We start from the raw sequence: 18,168 nt of genomic DNA, 5'->3' as shown, positions 1-18,168 counted from the left end.
CGAAGGTAATGCCGTGTCAGATGTTGCCCCGGTAACCCACGTTGCACTGGAGACGGCGAATTAGAAATCAATCGTCGAGCTAAGAAGCTTTCTCGCACGCTGCGTAGTTTAGCAGTATTTCTGTGCTTGTCGCCTGCGTTCTGTAATTGCAAAGCTTTTCCATTGTGGTCTGAAGCTCAAAAAGCAAGCCAGAAAATTGGTTGGACGCTTAAGCTAGCCTTTAAGATGGAATTATATAGCGTTATCGGGCCCCGTTCACGTGGCATTTGTTTCTGTGGGCTTCACGCAACACAGAACGTGCGAAAGCCAGCTTACAAAGTCGGCTCCACTTTTAAACAGAAGTGCATTGTTGGGAAGGCGCTTTTCCAGGGGCTATGTAAGTCGTCTTGTATTAAAATGCGAGGGCGCTCGCATCTTTTTATTATTTTGATAACTGTTTACTATTTCCCCGACGCGCGCGTGTCCAAACGCATTAGGTAGGAGAAGTCCCAATTTGACCTGCCTTTTGACTTGCATTTGCGTGTTTGAGTTTCTTCGTAACAGAATTATGTTTTCACGTACATTCAAATTACAATCCGACGCCGCCATGTCTGTAGGTTGTGCTTAAGCCGTACTTTACCATTTTTCTGACGGATTTTATTGGGAGAAATTTAATTTTAATTCACCAAATGCCTGCACCACGTGGAGAGCCCGCGCGGTCAGGGTGGTTGGGGATGATTTTTCCGCCACGGACGCCGACATCCACGCCGACGCCAGATTTTCTGTGACACGTGGCCCTTAACGCGATCACATTAAAAGGCGCGACTCCTATTGCTACCGACCGCAGTGTTTTAAGCGAACGTCACGAAGTTTGGGAGGGTGTATGATTTTATTTGTTCATTTTAGATATACATTGAAAACATATCTGCGACTGTCTTGTGTATTTCGGTAAGACCCTTTGTTTTAGGTAAGTAAGCTGTCGGAATGCAGTAAATGCCGCCTCTGAGGGAAATGACTACTCGCACCAGCTGGGCACTGAAGCCATTTCATGTTTCAGTAACAAACATGGCATATGTACCGTGGTGGTGCAAGAAACTCACGGATAGATTAGTTAGCAAGGTTTCAAGGAGTAATTCTGTGAAGTCGCTTATTCATTCAATAGTGGTTCAAATTGCCTAAGACAGCAGTAAGCCATGGTTTTGGCAGCCGCCAATGTGGAACGAAAGGAACCTTAGGCCAGCATGCTATTACGGCATCTTAACCTTGCGGGCTTTATTCAAGCTTCGTGCTACGGCAGCAAAAAAGACAATTTTTCCATACCACTCACCCTAGTTATATCAGACAATCTGGCCAGGGTTTTGCATATATATATATGTGTGTGTGTGTGCCAATAGAAGGAAGCAAGAGCTTTACCCGTTGCGAAGCTTAGACACCAGCAATATTACAGTTTCCCGTTATATTTTAAAATTCTTTTTCAATAAACCGAAAGGTAAGGGAGATTTCTTCGTCACTATGAGGACAAGAAATATATTTTTTAGAACTTAGCTTCTTTGAAACACCAATAACTCTTGCATTTTGAGGTTCCACTTGGCTGCGTACTTCATGTTTCACAGCAATTCAAAAGTACTTCTCTCACTGCATTCCTTTTTACCGTTCACCATGGAAAAAAGCACACATAGCATTTCGCCAATTTCTTGACGAGTGTTTGCAGTAGTAATTACTTAAAACCAGCGTTACGCACCTCCTAGTTTTCTTTTAATAAGCTAGCCTAGACAAGGAACTGTACTAGACAAAGCAGGTAAGCCAGATCATGCTTAACAGGTGTATCAATTCTCAAAAGCATTCCCCGTCGATTCAACTGAATTTTAATACTTGTCTGTGGGGATACGCATAGAATATCCGTATAGTAATTTTTACAGAAGCAAAGTACATCAATCTCAAACCACATTTAAACCAGTCATGAATAAAAAAGTAGGTAGCTTTTGAGGAATATAAGCGTCCGCTTTCCTGTTTGTGAATATGTGGTTCTACAACCAGAAATCGCTTTAAAATATAAATCAATCTGACATACCATGGTCACCAAACATGGCACCTAAAATTCAACGTGCATTTCATGTGTGGCGTGTATGTAAAATAAGGTTCCTATCGGGAATAATACGCATTTGGTTTCCTGTTTCCGAATGCGTTTTTCCTGCACGTGTGCATAGCGTTAAAATATAAATAAGCCTGACATAGCTTGGTCACCAAATATAGTACCTAAAGGCAAGCGCGCATCTCAGATGCGTCAGGTACGTAAAATTAGGCTGCCGTTGCGAATAATATTTATCCAAATCCCCGCTTCCGAGTGCTTTTCCGCATGTGTGCATCACTTTAAAATATAAATCAAATTAACCTACCTTGGCCACCAAACAGGAAACGCGTTATCCCGTGCAAACTCCATTCAGGCACAGCTGCGTAACACTTCTCCACGTGTGTTTTTTCCGAGCTAAGGGGAGATATAAAGGAGACACACTGTCCAGCCCTAATCATTCTTGAAGCTGTTGTGCGATCGAATATCTAGTCTGTTTCGAGCATTTTGTCTTTCCAGGTAGGTTTTCAATATCTCTGTGAGCAGTAGAAAGGTTTGCTTGCACATTCAATTGATAATTTGGTGATACGCTTACGGCATTTCCATTATTAGTGTGTCATCTTCCGATACCATGTTCCCAGAAAAGCGTTCATTGCTTGAGCAGAAAATGTTCATATTGATTCAACACATGCTATAAAATTAAAGAAAACCTATTAGTTTCAAAATTAGTTATCGCTTGCGTGAATATGAGAGATAGGAACAGTCCAATACTGAGCTGGACGCGATGCGTATGTAAATATTTTGTTAAAAAGACACGCATGAGATATGGCTCTTTCGTAAGCCACAAATCTATTACTTTTCAATTTAGAGAGATTGCCGCACGATTGCCTTTATTTCCGGATAATTGTTCCAAACAACCTAAAATAACAGTGCAGCCTCAGCGAGAAGGCCCTTATTCGCGGCTTTGATAGCCGTACGAAAAATTAGGTTAAATCGTTATGTCAAGCAGCAGATTCTTTTGAACGCCACATGCTGAACGCCCGTGTCGAACTGCCCCTTCTTCATCCTGTATTGATTGCATAGTGTATAGCAATCTTTCCACACGTGGTAGTCCCATTCGTCAGAGAAAGGTTTTCGTAGATAGAAAACTGCTTATAAACTACACTGATAACGTAAGTATAAACAGTGGCTCTATAAATGGACACAGATTCCTGGACTGACAACCCACATTCACCGGCCAACTAAAGACGGAATTGCACCTTAAACATTTTAAATTTATGGAAAACCATACACGACTTAGCGTTCACGCAAACTTAACCTCTTTTTTCACCACGGTACGCTGTGTTCGGTAAGCCACATAATTAGAACTTTTCCCTTCGTTCTTTTAGGAAACAAAGTCAGGCTCATTGCTAAGATGAAGTTCACCTCTGCCACCTTGCTCCTTGCAGTACTAGCAGGTGAGTGGGTTGCGCTAATTAGCAATGCATTTCATACCTTTGTAGCAACGCTCTTTCTATTATAAACGGAATATGCATGCGTGAAAATGCGAGAGTGGGCACCACTTTTGCCAGGTAACAGACCGTTCTGATTAAAACTGCTGTTTCAAATTTTTCATGGTTAGATTCTACTAAATACACATACGATTGGATACTCTTCCGTCTCACTCGAAAGCATAGATTCCACAGGCTTGCGAAATCTTCTTTAGAAATGGGTGAAAATATAGCTTAAGAAAGACACTTTGATGTACCCTCGGTAATTTCCGATGTCTTGCGTCTACCTGCGTGCAGCGTTCTTCGCCGTGATGACTGCAGCACAGGAGAGAACCGATAAATCGGCCAGCAAATGCCGTAAGTGTAAAAGTTTTACATGTTTGTTAGTTGTAAGGTATTTTTTCTGTTTACGAAGCTGGTAGGTGTTTTTCATGCCATGCTAACTTCCATTGTGGCTATAACATACTCCCAAAACCAGGAATGCCTTAGCCCCCTAAGCGCCTTATTATGACCCACAGTTCCACGATTGTCATGCCTTCAAGACTCTATATACGTTGTTATTCCGTTGCACCATGAGAATGGCACAATATAATACGGTTACGTCTTTAACATAAAGCACGAGATCGCGGGATCGAATCCCGGCCGCGGAGGCCGCATTTCGATGGAGGCGAAATCTAAAAACGCCCGTGTGCTTGCGTTGTAGTGCACGTTAAAGAACCCCAGGTGGTCAAAATTACTCCGGAGCCCTCCACTACGGCGTGCCTCATAATCAGAACTGGTTTTGGCACGTAAAACCCCAGTAAGAAGAAGAACATAAAGTATTTAAACATACTTGAGAAATTATTATAGCTAGCTCCATATGTCATCGAGCTCGTTTCTATAGTATTTAGAATTTTTAAAATCAGATTTGCAAAAAAAAAAATTGCCCGCCAACCCGCACTGCGAACGTGATTGTCCAGCGAAGCTGTAACAAACACCACACATGGTCGAGCATTGTATTCACGCTGTTCGTCTGGTGTCTTTAGTTTCCGTGGTATACCCATGGCAGTCTAAGAATGAACTGAAGGAGTTGGTAGACGGGTGTCCCTTTATAGATAAAAAAGTGTTGTCGTCACTACGCATATGTATATATAAATATATACATATATATACAGATATCTATGCGGTATGCCTGATTGCAAAGCAAGATATCCCGTTTGCCTTCAATTGTTCACCTGGAGTTCTGTCTTTAAGCCACAAAATTTACACAGCTTCGTTGGAAATTCGCCTATAGGCACTTTTACATGCCCAACCCCACGGTAATCTTTCGTAAAACGCGAAAGAATTGTGCGTCTATATGATCGAGGAGAGGCCTGGGTGCCGGTATCAATAACCGCACGCCCACAAACCAGATATATAAAGACCGCACCTAAAAAGCCGGTGTGCTCACCTTTTCATGCAATATAACCGTTGCGCAATAATTCCTTAAGGCTTTAAATCTTCACTTTTTTGAGGCAAAATTATTTCTAGATACTCTTTTTAATTCGCAAATAAAGCTTATGCTGTTTCTCCACACACTGATATATATATATATATATATATATAACAGCATATCTATATGCCGTATGCCTGATTGCTAAGCCAGATATGTTGTTTGCCTTCAATTGTTATTATGGAGTTTCGTGTTCAGGCCACAAAATTTTCCTTGACATGCCGTAGGCTTGTCGCGCGTTAATCAGCCTTCTCCATGTCATTGTAGACAACTGACAATCTTGGACACTCACGCATTCCATTTGTTGCTCAAGTTTATTCAATCCAAGCTGACGGCGAATTAGTGTTTACTAACATCTCGGACCGTTGTTCAAAACTTAACCTAAACCCAGCTGGATTTTGCGTTTCTTGTGTCACATCAGCTCAAAGTGGTAGATTTTGGTTGCTGGTATGCGTAGAATATGGAGGTTTTAAATGTGAACGTATGTTTAAGCATATTTGTGGCTCTTACCGGTCTTTTTGACGGAATGCTAGAACGTATGCTGTCTGTACAAAATGGCGTGCTTTAATTATATCTATCCAAGCCATGTGAAATAAGCTTTAAAGGAAAACATACCTAGAATGCGTACCCACACAAGCAATGTTCTTTTTTACCCTTGATAATGATGGCTTCAACAAAATATAAATCTTTCTTGATTTCTTCTACGCAGCCTTTAGAATTCTGAGTAAACTTCTCGAAGCGTAATATACGTATCTGAAATTCCTATACTGAATTTATTTCGCATCTCTGGTTCTATCGACATAGGTGTGCTTTCTCTAGATATAATGGATTTGATAACTTCCCCACACAACAAAATATACAGACAGTGTTTTTCATGAGTCACTTTGTGGATGTTTGAGTGAATACCGAATGGCAAAGCCTACCGTCAAAATGTCCGTTGAGGCAGAAATTCAACGTGCCTTGTGATACGCCACCTATAATTGAATACAAAGTGATACGGTCGAACTAAAAACATTCTATAATTCCTTTTTTTCGACCATCATTAATCTTCCTCAAATATTTCTTTATATAGGTTGCTCAAAAACAAACAATAATGCGTTGTGTTTTCACCTACAGTAAATCAATATTTGTGACAGACACGAAGTCATAACCCTACTTCACCTCAAACGCCTGCATGGATGTCCACTTTTCAATTAGACTTTCTCATAATTGAAGAATGTCGAATACTTTGAGTTTGGTAATATGCGTTGTTTTGCACCTCGCACATTCTGAATGGCAGAGTCAGTACTTTCTGTACCCGTAAGAAACTACTATGGAGTTCAAAGACGACCTTCCGGGCGATATTCACCAATGAGTCGTTCGTGGCGAATTGGCTGTCTACTTTCACAGGCTGTTACCTTTATGAGTAATAAACAAAGAGCGAGGGCAGTGTACACCGATTTACGCAGACATCTATTTTATGCATTAGGTGTGTGGAACTTACCCTTTTATGGTCATTAGCAAAATTGCCTTCATAATTTCATCACATCTGCTTCGCAAATGTAAACCTATTTGTTGGTGTTATTCTCTGTGCCTACGAACTGAAACATCGTTTTTCTGCAGAAATTGGCAGCGGATGCCCAGACCCCATCGCCTGCACCAAAAGCTGCAAGGACAAGGGTGTCGCAATAGGCCTATGCGTTGACCTACTGCAGCTGAAAGGCTGTCTGTGCCTACTCTAAATGTGGCTGAAGTCCTCGAATCTCTGGCAAGACCTCGCTACACGTTGGCTCAATAAATGCATCCCGTCTTACATTGAAAAATTTGTTTCTCTCATTTTATTCGCCGTCTCAGATGTTCATCGCCCCCGCGAGCTCTGTGGTCGTCCAGCAGCTGCTCTTGAATAATCGGACACTTCTTTTACCTGGACGGAAGCAGTTCACAACAAAGAATCGCGCATAATAAACGTGGTTGTGCGATTGAATAAGAAACATTCCTTTTAAAACCATGAATACCAATTTTCAGCATGAACATGCATTCATCGCAGCGATGGTGATGCATCCATTTTGAACTACGATGGTGATGTACCAATTCGCAACATGGCGTCAAACACCGCGCGCATCGTTTTGAGACAGCCGTCGTCTGCTAGCTACTTGCGCTTGTCCGAACAAAATCTGCTGACAGCTCCAACAGTTCGCGGGCAGTCCGGAACTTCCGGTGCGTGAAAAAACGAACGCGCTTCTGACAACACTCGGACAAGTGTGCGGAGCTTCGGAAGCTGTCCGAGCAAATTCAAATGCAGCACAGCAGTCCCAAGCAGTCCGGGACTGTCAGGGACTGATAATCGAAGAGGCCCATTGTACACATACTACCTCTGTGTCTGCTTGGAATGTTTCCACTTTTACGTCTTTTAACTGCGCGCACTAGACGCTAAGCCTTTTTTGTACGTTTCAAGCAGCAATAGAGTCGCACAAGCACCCCTTTCCCAAACTAGTTGCCGAGGCTAAATATTTTTGAGTAATATCTTCATAAACCATCAACTTAACAAAGAAATCAGCTTTCAAACACGTTATGTGGGTTTATTGTCCAAAATACTTTGTACCTAAACGAGAAAGATATTGCGATAGGAATTATATGGACATTCCAAGTGCATTTTTGCCGTCGCCGTCGTAGTGATATTTTGTATAAAGTCCAACGGTGATAAAATCGTCGCCGCGCGACGTGCGTTGTGTGTGCCAGTGAAAGCGTGCAAGGGTGAGCCGGAAACCGCAGCCTAATCTAGTGTACGCGAGAGACGAAGGCGGCCGGAAGCGCACGGGCTTCGTTCACTGTTTCGAAGTCTGTTTTTATATTGCAAAACCTTAAAGCGACCAATTTCTTGTGAGGGAAATTTGGTGCAGATAGAGAGAAACAAAAAGGGAAAGAAAACTCAATAACCTGCTTTTCGCTGCAGTCTGTTCGCCTCATTTTGACGAGAATGATCTGAACTGTCCACCCGGCGTCGACGGCGAGTTGCGGCTTGTTGTGCTCTCTGCACAGCAGTATTCTGAACCCGATCAAGCCTTAAAACTGCAATTTACATGTCGGGCACGCTACGTTTGCAAGCACCTTAACTAGATGGCGCCGCCGTACTGGTGGAGGCTCGGCAGCTCGGGATCGCGTTGATTGAGTGCGATTGTTTTCACAACAAATCCGTGCAGGGGCGGGGCCTCGCCTCGATGACGTTTCACCATTTTCTTTTTCCCCTATCTCTTTGGCGGCGCGGTTGGTTGTGTCCCGGTGCCGCTCCGGTCGTTAGGGTGTTGCGGAGCACAGCGAAGCAACACCCCAAATAAAAAAATACTGCTCCAGCCAGGTAGACTGCCCCCTCCCTGATAGTGAGATTATATTTGGATCACCAAAACAGTGATGTGTTTATTTAGGAATAGCATCGATCCCTTAATAGCAGCCACAGTTGTGCCTAGTCACCACCAGCCCAGCCTGTTCTCCGTTCCAATGCTGCTGGCGTTGGAACGGCGCCAAACAGAGACGAAGAAAAGAATTACGGCAATGGTGATACGTCATCTAGGCGAGGCCCCGCCCGTGCACGGATTTGTTGTGAAAACAGTCCCACCCGCGTTGATTATGCGCCGCGTCTGAACCGCATCTCGTCGTCTAGCGGCGCCTGCGCACGCTGTGTTTGGAGGCGGCTTACCTAGTTGCCGCCACTATTCTGGCGGAGGCTAGGGTCGTCTGCCCCTGCGCGCTTGGGAGCGTTTCAGGGCATTTTTCCACTGCCCGATAGCAAGCGCTTGCGTGGCTAAGTGGTAGGGTAACTGGCTCCCACGCAGCGGGCGCTCGTTCGATCCCGGTGGGAATCGGGTAATTTTTTCGCATTTCTGGCGATAGCAGTTACGGGGGCGTACACCGCCGACGGCGGCTCCATCGCAAACTGAAACGGCTATTGGAATGAGCCCATAACACCTTACGCCGTAAAAAAAAAATCGCCACCCAAGCGCGCGAACTAACCCTCCGCGCTGACGCCACTGCGAGTCGAGGCTCCGTCGATTCTAGGCTCATCGAGTTTGGTGACACTCTCTCCACCTTCAACGAGGTTACCAAACACTACTACCTTGGTAGGAGACTATACTCTCCCCCACACGGCACACACCTCAAGCTGTCACACTACGCATGCTTCAGACGGGATCATATCCCAACCTGAATTTATTTCACTGCATCAATCCAGACTGCTTTAGTCCAGACTGCCCTAGCTGCGGAAAATGTAGTACTTCAGACCACATGCTCTGGGGAAGCCCCTCGTTTCAGAGGGGCCCGCAGCAATGCACTGCAGAGGAGTGGAGCTCTGCTCTTCGGAGCTCCGACCAGTCACGCTAATTTTGGCTGTCCAGAGAGCCCACGATGTAGCGCTGGAGCTTGGTCTCCCCGTCCCGACGCGGGTGCGGCCCGCGGCTTCGTCGTCTCCCTGAGAGGGGGCAACGGAGCTTCTCAGGACTTTCATTAAAGTTCTTTGTCTGTCTGTCTGTCTGCCACCCAAGCACTCCATACAGATGGTTAACCAGCTAAGGTGAAACCTACGGTCCCAGTGTTTATCACTGGATTAATCCCGATGGTGCATTAAAGTCTTTCTCATATATTTTATTACGTCTGTGTGTTTGTTAATGAGGTTACACACACGTTCGGCAGCGACGGATTAACGGCGTCACTGACGTTATGCCAGCAGTCCGCGGCTGTCAAATTGCAGCTTGCGATATTTCAAAATTACATTGCGTAATATATTAATGTGTCCGTCATGTAAGATGGTAAAAGGTTCATTATTGGCTCTCCATTACGACGACAGAAGAGAACTCTAATTCAACGCTGGAATGATGAACGGCATTGGTGCCAGTTGTGGAAGAAGACGACGAACGAGGGAGCACGAGCGCGTTCGAGGTTTCGCAGAGGGTGCCAACGAGCCATATGTGGAAGAAGACGACGACGCTAGAGCCATTGCTGATGATGATAGTTTATGCGTACCGGTCATAGACAGACGAATGAGCTAGCCATATACAGCTTCGCTGTAAATGTCCTAGGCCTCCGCAGCACACGCAGCACTCACTGCGTAAGCTGGAGTAGCGACTTTATGGGAGCATAATTTTCCGCACCAAACACTACAAGATCTTCGCGGCGAACTCCCTTTGCCTCGGTTTCACGAGAAGGATTTGAACTGTTCGCTTAATTAGCACAGTCGCTTGACACTAGTCACGCTATTTTAGATGCGCGCCGCGTAGCGCCGTTCCTTGCACACTTTATATTGCACTTGCACATCAATGCACCAGGTGGCACGGCATGTAGCAGTTGCATAGGCAACTGTGCAACTGTTACCTGTGGTAGTTTAATTTGGTAGCAGGTTTGGCACAAGGTGGATAGAGAAGGGTTAAGGACGAAAAAAAAAATGATTAAGGAGGTGTATACAAAAATTCAAGAATTAAACACATGTATAGCATTCAAGACTAAACCAAGCAAGCTAGGTGACTGTTTTTTACCGTCCCGTTTTATCATGATCATCATCATTACCGATACCATCGTATCGCGCGATTTGTCACGCGATGTGCCGCACGCCGCGTATCATCGACTGGTGCGGCTGCTGCTGGAACCATCTGGAAAGCTGAGTCATTGAATGGGATAAATCACCCGAAATATACCATTAAACACCAATACTTTCATAGAAAATTGCTTTTTACTGGACAATAAAGCCTCCAAAATTTGAACGTTTGTATAGACCAGAATATTTTAGCCGCGCACGCAGGCGGCGGGTGCGCTCCAATACTCTCGACACCAGGCGTCACCTCTCAGCGTGGACTGTGGCAATCGGCAGACTAGCGTGTGTTTATGTGCGCGTAGCGCTTGTTTGTGCCGTTGCTACTCACGGTTTTAGTGAGTAGCCACAATGTATAAAACCTGCTCGGCAGAGTGGCATTGTGCCGTCGTCGGCATTCTTGATAGGAATATGGCGAGTGCCAATTTTTAAAAATTCTGCGCGGCGCTTGAAAGCGAAAGCCTGGTGCAAATTTAGTGATCCATTGTGTTGTGCATTAAGTTACACAGCAGGTTATACATTACCAAATGATACATTCGCTACATGTAAAACTCCGTGTGGCGCATACCAGCATACAAATATCTGTACATGAAAAGCATGGACACAGAATGGAGGAATAGGTTAAGGCAGTTGATAACCAAGTACAGGATAATCATAACTGTAAATAGACAGCCGCGGGTCATCAGAAAGAAAGTGAGAGAACTCGAGACAGTGAATTAGCTGCAAAGTATGGAAACAAAAAGGACCATGAAGATTTACAGGAATGAGAAGAAAGAAATTAAAAGGGAAAACCTATACGACACCACAAAGGACATTGCCTTGCTATTTGAGGCTCGAGCCGGTTGCCTAAGGATCAAAACATACCGGAGCAAATATTCGGAATTAGATGAGGCATGTATACGCTGTAGTAAAGATCCAGATACCACTCAGCACACCCTAATGGAAAGCGACGGGATTCACCCAGCGAGTACCGTAGGTAACGTAAAACTTCAGGAAGCGCTTGGGTTCAACATCAACTGATCAGCCGTAGAGATAAGCGTGATACGATTAGATTGCTGGTGGAAAAAATCTGGGAAAATGTTGATACGACCGGATCACCTACAATCATAGGTCGCGGTACCAGGTAAACGTTGAAGGGAAAAAAACTGTCAGCCCTTCTACTGGGGTGGAGATGAAAGACCAGCGATGCTGTACTATGGCGGTAATATATGTATTTCCAATTATGACTATTAGGATGTGACGGTGTAATTGGTTATTCGAAATATTAGACAATGAGAAGTATATATGATCCGGTGGTTTTCATTTATTTAGTGACCGCAGGGACCATAGCCTTATGGTCGCTACGGTACACCGCCATAAGGTGTGCGGCAAAGGTTGGCACATTCTTCATAAACACGTCACCAACGCCGCGCACGTTCAGGGCGAACACCGGCAAAACGCCACCGCCGTCGACAACAGTTCTGCGCATAACTGAACCACTTATGTTTGCCGCAGCTGAATTGCAACCATAACCTACACCCCAATATTGGAAATGAGCCTCAAGAGGTGATGAGAAGCTAAGCTTGCGATTTTCAACAATAAATTGTACGGATCCTTCGCATTGTGGGAATGCACAACGGCAACGAGCGTAGTTATGTCGTGAGAGCAGCACGCCAACTATGTTGTAGACGATCGTATGACGGCAATGACATCATTTATAAGGCGGCTTTTCTATGCCAAGCGACGGCGAGGCAATTGTTGGGTTCCATATAGGTAGCGGACGAGCGTGGGCGATAGAAAAACGTGTTGTGACGTCATCCCCGACCACGTGGTCTACAATCATTCACACACAAGTTCATTTCATTTGGTGAAGGGTAAAATGACGATGGCGTTTTGTCTTCTTCTTCTTTCTGGGGTTTTACGTGCCAAAACCAGTTCTGATTATGAGGCACGCCGTAGTGGAGGGCTCCGGATTAATTTTGACCACCTGGGGTTCTTTAACGTGCACTACAACGCAAGCACACGGGCGTTTTTGCATTTCGCCTCCATCGAAATGCGGCCACCGCGGCCGGGATTTGATCCCGCAACCTTGTGCTCAGCAGCGCAACGCCTTAGCTGAGCTACCGCGGCGGGTATGGCGTTTTGTATTTTTGCGAAGAAGTGTACAACTTGATTAACTTGGGCGAATATGAGTTCTGTACAATGCTACACAGCGTCTACGTAGCGTTTTATAGGAGTTACGTGGAAAGTAGTGCGCCAAGTGGGAAGGTCCCGGAGATGATGTCGTCAAACATAGCGCCTCAAAGCACAAACTACTTCGTCTATGACGTTCTTCACCTACCTGGCTATCAAGTATTTTTATCAATGCTTTTTTTTAAGTCGGGGTGGTGAAATGCTGCAGCTTATTTCTGAACACTTAGCTTGTAGACTTCCCCCAGATTTTTCTGCGATAACACCAGACTACGAAGCTTTAGCAATAATACACTATAAGTACGTATATGTGGTTATGTATCGTCCATCTGATGACAAAATAGAGGTCTTTTTTCCTTTCTTGAAAATCTGCTGACATGTATGCACCAACCAGCCACACCTCATCATAGGTGGCGATTGCAACATAAACATTTTAGAGTCCACTGGGACATCACGTGATTTTCAGCTACTAATTTATTCTTTCGCGTGTAATAATCATATTACCGAACCCACTCGTATCGCCTGTAATACTTATTTTTAAAAAAGTAAGGTAGGTGACTTTGCACTATCTGGTACTATTGTTGCAGATTAAATTTGCGATCATTTCCCTAGCCTTCCGTCACGAATTATGATCGGCCCTCGATAAATGTATGAGAGAGAGAGAGAGAGAAATACGTTTATTCAGTCATAAAAAAATAGAAAATTGTACTTGTATGAAAAGGCAACCCCAGTGGTTTTTCCGGTGAGGTGCCTAGATTAAGTTAATGGTTTCGCTTCTTATAAGGTAGGTGAGCAAGCTGTCATATATAGCTTTGCGGTGTTGAGGGGTCCCTCTAGGAAGGATCCAGTCATTGAGAGTGGCGACTGAGCTCTGCAGCCCAGCAAGGCAGATTCTTCGCAGTGATGACAGGCCAGGACATGTCCATAGCAAGTGGTGTGCTGTGGCTGGCGCACCCGTGGTGCAAGTTCCGCAGGTGGGGTCAAGCGACTTGTCAATGTATTGGGCTTTGAACGCAGGCGTGACTGCCGTGCCGGTACGTAGACGGCGGAGTGCCACGCGTTCCCGGCGTGGAAGCCCAGGAGGGAGGGGGTCATGGCCTTCGGGTAGAAGCGCTTGTAGAGCAAGCTTTCTATGCTGATTTCCATTATTTTGTGCCAAATTGCTGCACACTCCATTGAAAGCAAGTCAGTTGGGAAGGTCCCGGAAATTGTGCCTTCAAACACAGTGCCTCAAGGCATGAAGTACATCGCTCACGACGTTATATGCCTGTTTGCATTTTATGATGACTCAATAAAATTACACAGTAATCGAATATCTGCTTATTGAACAGTTCGTCATGCTACGTTTCTTCATAAAGTAAATAATAAACCACTCAAATTACATGTGCAATTTAATCGTTGGCGGCAGGCATTACTAGAAACGAAGAAAAAGTCATTTCAGAATTGCTGCCCAATCACCCCGCGTCGAACGTTCCATCAAACACGGTACCGTTGTCAGCAAAGCGGTCGTCTGTAGCGATACATTCCACTCAGAAATAAAATGGAGGTACTTTAGGTAAGCAGAATGTTTAAGCTTCCATTAGCCTAATAATGTTGGTGGTCTATTCCTTGCCACCAGTGCGCCGAAATTACAAAAACAGGTCGCGTACGCGAATATGTACGCCGTGACTTCTATCTACAAAGAACATCTCAATTGTACAAAAAGCAGCTCCAGTAGCTTACACAGAACAGCAGGTTAATACATTAGACAACTTTAGGCGTGAGGTTACTGAAACAAATTTGAATGTTGTTCAAGAATCCGCCAAATGTACATGACGTGTATAACAGATTTCTTGTTTCTTAAAGGAAGAATTTGAGACAGTAAAGGCTCCCAAGAAAGGTCGAAAACAATGGATGACACGAGAATGTCTGGCAGTGATTACCAAGCAAAATCTCCCATATGCAAAATCTCCCGTATGCCACAAGAGACTCAAACGATCTCTTGGAATGTAAACGGCACAGAAATTATGTAACTAAATACTTGCGAAGCACTTAAGATGTGTACTCTGACAACCTTCTTAAGAGGGCATGTGCTCGTGGTGAAATGTGAGAAATAAATAAGCTTATTTGCAAACGCACTTTCAGAAAGGATACACTTGAGATAACTACAGACAATGAGATCGTAATTGGTGAAGAACTTGCAAATAAATTTAACATGTACTTCACTTCACTCGCGTGAACTCTGTCATTTACTACTTCTGGTGACAAGGATAACGAATACAGATTATTTAGGCGTACCAAATACGAGCGCTGCATATTTCTCACTAAGAATCCCCGATGAGATATTCTTGGAATTTTCGCCTCTAAATAACACTACTGCTCGTGATATTGATGACATTCAAGTTTAACCTATAAAGCAGCACTTGATCTTCTAGTACCAGTCCTTACCTATTTATTTATTACCTGCGTATCCACAGGAATTGTCCCAGAAAGACTGAAGCATGTGATAGCGTTTTGTACAAGTTTGGTGGTAGAAATGTTTTTTTATATCATCCCATTCACAGACTTTTAGCTTTTTAGAAGGTCTGGAAAAAATCATGCATCGATGCGTTATGTCTATATGCGAGAAGTATTCTACGTTGCCTCCTTATCAATTCGGTTTCCTTTGGGGCATCTCCACATAACTTAACCGGCTCACACAAAAAAATTGTACCTAATTTATGCGAAAAGAAAATGTCAATAATAGGTGTTCTCATTAATTATTCCAAGGCTTTCGATAGAATTCACCACTAAGTAATCTATACATAACTAAGCCATTATGGTTTTCGCGGAACTACCCTTAACCTATTGAATGTATATTTATCACAAAGTAAACAATCCGTACTTGTGAATGAAAATGGATCCAATTTATTAAGTATAACATTGGGTGTACCGCAGGGTAGCACATTAGGCCCACAACGGTTGACTATTGATAAGAGTATATGTGTCACGTATACGTGTCAATATAAGCAGGATCAGAGACTGTGCGGATATTAGAATTTATGCAGATGATACTATAGCTTGCTTTTCCATAGTATCAATTTAAAAGAGCTTATAGTTACATCCAAAATTTCCTAAATATATTTTTATATAGAGCAAAGCAAACACCTTTGTACTCAACTCTACAAAATTAAAGGCGGTATTGTTCGCGGCAGTACAGAAAGTTGTCTCTGGTAGCTTAAATATATGTCGTGCCTGAAAGAATTCAGGTTGAGACATCATTAGGAATAATGGTAATTGAAAATCTAAACTGGGACTTTTTCTTTATAATACATTATTCTCCGGTCACATAAACTGCTGTAGTCTTGTGTGGGGAGATACATGTGAATAAAATAGAAACAAGATGCTCTTGGTACAGAAAGTAAAAAAAAATTGACATATTGCAACCACCTAATACGGCGTGCATACGAGTATATCGCGAAGAAAATTAACTATTTTACAAACCCACCCAATTCACAGCCTTAACCTCATTAAATATACAAGCAAAGCTTCTCATCAAAAAATGCTTGCTTTCCTAAATATTCAACCTTAGAAAAAATACAGAAACGCGTTGGGATATCAGGTAAAGGCCTTCCTGGTTTCTGTCTTTCTCTCGCGCTAACTATGGGTTAAATAGACTTTAACACCGTATTACTGTTTGGTTAAACTGGCATGGAATGGGATGAGTTTCCAAGTGGAAATGGTGCCATGTAGTTCTTTTTCTACGTAGTCCGGTAAACAGCTATATGCTTTGCATTTTCACGCAAAACTTTCCATGTATCTAACAAACGTTCTCTTACGTTGTTACTTTGTAGAATTCTAACCCGGGCCGTGTAGTATTTTTCCTCTTTTATCTCTCTCTAGATTTCAAGGCCACTTCAGTTATCTTATACTGTAAAATTTTTATAAATGATTATTAGTAGTTTATGATTGTTCGTCGTTCAGCAAAGCGTGGATTTATGCACGGTTTTTGTGCAAAATTGTATAAAGGCGCAAATACGCGTGTATAATTGATCATTATCTTTATTCTGCGGTTTTTCATGCCAAGAAAAACGGGACAGGGACCTTGCTGAAGTTTGCTCCTATCCTAGCGTTTTCTTTTTTCCCCAATCTTCCCCCAGAAAAGGAGAGGGGGAGCAGAGAAGGGAAATGTAGAATAAAATTTTATTTTATTTGATGTGAAACTGTCTCAAGGAAAGTAGACGAGAAATGGCGCGGCGGGCACACGCCGAGAATTTCGAAGAGCTGGCTGGCTTTGCAACGAGTGAAAAAAAAAAAGAAAGAAAAAGCGATCGTGACTTTAAGGGTTAGAGCACTCAGCTGTGGTGCTTGACGGCAGAGGTTCGATTCCCCACATCGGACACACGTTAACTCATTCTCCTCAGGCCAGGCGAGACAAGAACATATATACATACTAACGCTAAGTCGAAAGCGTGTTTTGTAAAGAAATAGCAGTTGTAGATTTCTGCTGTTTTGATTTTCCAACTAATGAAGGGCCTTCTCACAATGTTTGGCACATTAATAATATTCTTATCCATCATTTGCATGAGAATACTCTGTGGCCAAATCAGCGCATGTGTACTGTGTGCCCAGTAAGCTATTCCAGCCATGAGGCAATAAATATGTAATGATAGCGAAAGTGTGATGATCATGCCAAACTTTTTTCAGTTGTTTTTAAAGAGCAATTATGCAGTTCTTTTATTCGTTTATCGCAGACACTACCGCTGAAAATTTATGGATGAGAAATCTCTTCTGAACCACCATTTCCTAATGCGATCTGATGTTAGAATCATTTATAGCGGCAGTTCTTGTGTTCGCCATGTCTATTCAAGTGCTCATCAAGTCTCGCCAGGGCTATTGACGTATTTCAATAGGGGGGAATCGAAAGGCCCTGGACATGCGTCGTATGCTTGGTAAAATGCAATCTAAAGAGTGTCTATGTTTGTTGAAAGTTTTGAAGTTTCTACGCTGAGTATTCAAGCAAATAGATAACGTTGGATATGAAGCAACCGCATCACCTTTTATTCTCAGGTTAGAACTTTCAGTCTGCTTTCAATTTGCTTGAAGCGTCAACCATTCGTTTGTAGCATGAGAAATCACTATCAGAGAAAGCAGAGAACGCACTATAGTTAGCTCATTTACTATTTAACAAGCTGCCATAGCGGGCATTGCGGATTTGCCAACAAATTCTGCACGATGCGCACAAGGTCATCCTCCCGTTGACTAGGCTTTCACCTATACTTGCCGTGACATCACGTGCGACGCATGTATCTGACAATCGGCTGTCTGGCTGAATGTGTACTCATTCGGTATTCAATCAAAATGGTTCTGCACGTGAGTGAATAATAATTGCCGCCATTTATACTGCTGCGGAGTGAGGTTTTGCATTCCATTATATTCAAAGCACCTAATCCCAATGGATCCACTGACATGGAAAAAT

General features: G+C 43.4%; 1 long non-coding RNA gene across 1 annotated transcript; it reads left to right on the top strand.

The window, feature by feature from the left end:
* The first annotated feature begins 3,341 nt into the window (after positions 1-3,341).
* LOC119464808 (uncharacterized) lies at positions 3,342-6,804 on the top strand. The gene is made up of 3 exons (XR_005194603.2): positions 3,342-3,504; positions 3,835-3,894; positions 6,611-6,804. It is a non-coding gene; the product is annotated as an uncharacterized LOC119464808 (long non-coding RNA).
* The last annotated feature ends 11,364 nt before the right edge of the window (positions 6,805-18,168 follow it).

This window comes from Dermacentor silvarum, chromosome 9 (assembly GCF_013339745.2).
Source record: "Dermacentor silvarum isolate Dsil-2018 chromosome 9, BIME_Dsil_1.4, whole genome shotgun sequence".
NCBI lineage: Eukaryota > Metazoa > Arthropoda > Arachnida > Ixodida > Ixodidae > Dermacentor > Dermacentor silvarum.
This window is presented reverse-complemented; position numbering and strand designations above follow the sequence as displayed.